Source organism: Microtus ochrogaster, chromosome 1 (assembly GCF_000317375.1).
Source record: "Microtus ochrogaster isolate Prairie Vole_2 chromosome 1, MicOch1.0, whole genome shotgun sequence".
Classification (NCBI taxonomy): domain Eukaryota; kingdom Metazoa; phylum Chordata; class Mammalia; order Rodentia; family Cricetidae; genus Microtus; species Microtus ochrogaster.
The window spans coordinates 64,123,642-64,128,024 of NC_022009.1; the positions used below are offsets into that span (position 1 = coordinate 64,123,642).

The 4,383-nt window shown below is 47.4% G+C and overlaps 1 protein-coding gene across 1 annotated transcript in view; it reads right to left on the bottom strand.

Annotated features, from left to right (window-relative positions):
- The window catches only part of Gnb4 (G protein subunit beta 4), a 46,783-nt gene extending 42,406 nt beyond the window's left edge, over positions 1-4,377 (bottom strand). Inside the window, exon 1 of the mRNA XM_005343765.2 lies at positions 4,281-4,377. The gene's annotated coding sequence lies outside the window, so the exon portion shown is untranslated. The remainder of the gene's footprint in view (positions 1-4,280) is intronic.
- Between the last annotated feature and the right edge of the window lie 6 nt (positions 4,378-4,383).

Sequence of the window (4,383 nt, forward strand, 5' to 3'; positions counted from 1 at the left end):
ATATTCATGTATACAAGTGTGTTTACATCTTTTAATTATAGGTTCATACTGATGCCATTAGTCTCAATCGAATGCCAGATACTTTTTCACTGCCTCTTCCTTACCTCCTTCCGCCCTTCCTTTCTAACCTAAAACATGCTATGCAGCCAAGGGTAATCTTGAGATTCTGACCCTCTGTTCTACCTCTCAAGTGCTAGGATCACAGACATGTGCCACCACACCTGATTATAGGGTGCTAGGGGTGGAAGCCAGGGCTCTGGCATGCTAGGCAAGCACTCTACCAACTGAACTCCATACCCAGCTCTTATTTCTTATTTTCTGTCTCTCAGAGTAAAAAGTCTAGCTCCTAAAATATCAAGCTCATTCATTGTCTTTGTTACTGTTCTACTGCCATGAAGAGACACCATGACCAAGGCAACTCTTAGAAAAGAAAACAATTAGGAGCTTGCTTACAGTTTAAGGATCAGTCCATGGTTATCATGGTTGGAAACAGAGAGGCATGGTGCTGGAGCAGTAGCTGTGAGCTTTATATCCTGACCAGCAGGAAGGAGGGAGAGAGGGAGGGAGGGAAGGAGGGAGGAGGGAGGGAGGAGGGTGGGAGGGAGGTGACAGACAGTGGGCCTGGCATGGGCTTTTGAAATCTCAAAGCCTACTCCCACCACCTCCTCCGACTACAAGGCCACACCTCCTCCAACAAGGCCACACCTCCTAATCCTTCCCCAACAGTTCCACCAACTGGGGCCCAAGCACTCAAACACACGAGCCTATGAGCCTGTGGTGGCCTTTCTCATTCACACCACCACCGCCATCTTCTTACTGTGACTGTACACACATGATGGCTTCAGGACGGCTGTACTGCTGCCATGCTAGTAAGAGCTGCCTGCAGAGTTCAAGCTTTCCTTCCCCAGTGTCGGTCCTGTGTTCAAACCCTACTTGGGTTAAATGTTTTCCTTCTGATGTTAGTTTATTTGCTGTGTGTACTCAGTTATGGAGTCTAAAAAAAAAAAAAAAAGAAACATATCCTACAGCCCCCCACACTTGTTTATGTGTATATGTTCATGTCTGTGTATAGGTATGCAAACGTGTGTCTGGAGCCCAAGGAGGCTGAAGGTGTTATATCTCCTGGAACTGGAGTTATGAATGGTTACGAACCACCATGTGGGTGCTGGGAGTCAAATCCAGGTCCTCTGCAAGAGCCCCTCCCCACTGTCATTAACTCATTATGGGGTGAACATAAACAAGACTGTAAACAGAAACACTTAGGAAAGGTCTGTTCAGAACAGTGCCAATCTCCTACCCATCCAGGCTACTCAGTTCTTACCCCCCTCCAAGGTGGCTGTCTGCCTTGTATTTATTTTTGTTTTCTCCAAAAAGGCCAGTCTCAGGGCCAATGAGATAACTCAGCAGGGAAAACACTTGTCAACAAGCCTGAAGATCAGAGTTCAAACCCCAGGACCAAAGGGAATGACTCCTGCAAGTTGTCCTGTGGCAAGCACAGGCGTGCGTTCACTAGCTTACATGCACATCTATGTGAGCGAACACCACACACACACACACACACATGCGTGCTCGCGCACATGCACACAGAGTAATAAAAGGTTTTGTTTGTTTGTTTGGATCTGTTTGTTTTTTTGACAAAACTATCCCACTTTGCTTATCTGTTGCTAAAACACTTCCCCTGAGTAACCACGAGAGGAGAGGGTTTATTTGACTACACTTCCAGGTCACAGTCCATCGCTGAGGGAAGTCAGGGCAGGAGCTCAGGCTGGAACTGAAGCAGAAACCCCAGAGACTGGCAGCTTGCTCGCGTGACTTTCTTACACAGCACAGGCTCATTTGCCTATGGATGGTGCCCACAGTGGGCGGGCAGATTTCAGAGCCACCTGAAGCAATTAGCGTCACCAATTAGCAATCAAGAAAATGTCCCGCAGACATGCCCAAAGGCCAAACTGATGAGGAAAATTCTTTCCGTTCCTCTACCCAGGTTCCACCAGTAGACAAGGAAGATTACTCTTTCTCAATGAAGAGCAAAGTAAGACTGCAGTGCCTGGAGACACAGTTCTTTCTTAAGAGAGCACACTGCTCTCCAAGACACAGACACAGTGCCGTTCCCAACACCCAAGTGGCTCACAAAGGCTTGTAATAATTCTACCTCCAGGGCTATCTGAAGCTTCAGACCCCCTAGGTCCTGGCACTCAACTGCCCAGAAACACATGTAATTTAAAATGATTTAAAAAATACTTTTAAAAAGAAATAGATCAGTAACTTTGGTAGGACACAACATCGAGGGGGGGAAAAATGTGTTTTAAGTAGATGCAACAGAACGTAACAGACTAAGGGACCAACAGAAACTGGACACGTAGAAGCTTCAGGGAAACGGGATGGTGGCAAGAAAAACAGCTATGAGAACGGCTCCTGGCTTACCGCATAAGGGACAGCAACCAACTCCCACCTTAGGAAGCAGGCTGCCATCCAGTTTTGATGTTGGGAGACAAGGCTTGCTATGTAGCCCAGAAAGATCCCCTCTTACCACCCTCCTGCCTCAGCTGCTATAGAGGGAGATTACAGAGGAGCCCCGCAAAGCCTGGAGTTGCTTGCTATCCTGTTTCCACATTCCCAAAGTTGTTACAGTTGCTTCTCCCAGCCCAAGTTAAAACAGGCATTTTTAAATGCCAACAGAGTAACTTTGCCCTAGGAAGGCGGAGAGGGATCCAGGGATGCCAGGGAGGAAATGGCTCATGGTTGGCTGTACAAAGTCACACTGCTAAGTGGTACCAATCACACCAGAAAAAAAACAGCACAGGTTTCTGACATGTCTAGGAAATTTACGTATACATTAATGAGTAGCTGAGGTTCGCTCGTTGAGCCTAGAACTAAATGAATGCATTCTAGAGAGAAAAGCAGGCGCTCTGTGGTCAGAGGGCTCTTGCCCTGAATCCAACCAGAGTTAACAGTTTCAAGATTTCAGCGAGTTATTGAACATCTCCTTGCCTGTGGAAGGTGCAATGTGTCCTTTCAGAAGTGACTGAGAGATGACAGAATAGCACAGTTCACTGCCCCTGGGCCAGGACAGAGCTTTGGGGAATAATTCCATCAATAAACCAGATTAAACTAGTCAGCGAGGTAAAGAAACTAATAACCAAGTCACCCAACTTAAATAACATGCCTGAAAGGAAACAGGGAATTCATCCAATCTCCAGCATTCTGTCGTAACGGCATAAAGATCTCCAATACTCGGCTTCCATTCTCAGTTTTGAAAGTGTCCCAGGATCTATTTTTAAAGTGTAAAAATATACACTGATATGCTTATTCATAAAAGACCAACAACTCAAAATTGCTTCCTGTCTAATGATCACAGGCTTAAGGCACGCTGTCAAGCGAAGCACAGCACACAGGATCAACGTCTAAGAACCTGCAGACACAAGAGGATCTGGCAATATTCACTAAATGACATTTTTTAAGTTTCTATTTCAGTTTCAGCAAACCCAAATGCAAAATGAAAACCCCTTAAATGCTCTTAATCAAAATATTAAAATATAACAGTAAACTTTCAGAGACAGCAACGAACACTGGCAGAGACCAAATGTTATACAGTTTGCTCCACCCCTGCAAGAGACCTTCTTCCAGGAGCATGTGTCAGACATCATATTCAGATAAACTGGAAAATACAGAAGGTCACCGTCTCACTTCGCGATATTGAAAGGGCCTAATAAATTTCGAAGTCTTAAGACAACTCCCTGGTAGGGTGCAGGTCCACACCAGGCTACATTTCTGCCCTTTATGGAAAGAGGGAAAGAGAGAGGAGCAGAGAAAACAAAATCGCCCAGCACTGCTACGAAGCCGTCTCTCAACTTTGAAAATGTAGTCTTTCCTTAGTGGAGAGCAATACACGCATGCCACACACAGTACACGGCAATCATTTGTGTTCTGAAGCAGAAGGAGACGCTGGGAGAAGACAAGGAAATGCATTTTCCTGTTCTAAATTTGCAAATATCCAAAATCCGTTATCGTTCTCCCCCCCCCCCTTTAAAAATAACTAAGCCGAGAGCATCGTATCGGTCCAAAAAACCAAAAAGCCCCCCAAGACAAAACAAAATCCAACAAGGCTCCAGCAGCCCGTGGAGTACTTGGGGGGGCTCCGCGCCCTGCGGCCATCACCATCTGAGCTCCCCGGGCGGCCGCACCCTCGAGCTGTCCCGGGCCTCGTCGAGCGCCTAGGAGCCCGCGTCTACACGGAGACCCGCAACGCGCCGCCCGCGTCCACACGGTAGTCTACCTACCTGGAGCCGGGCCGCCACCACCGAGCTGCTGCTGGGTGTTCGGCTGCGGGGAGGGAACCGTGCAGGCTCCGCCACACGAGACGGCGGCCACACCCAGAGCCCT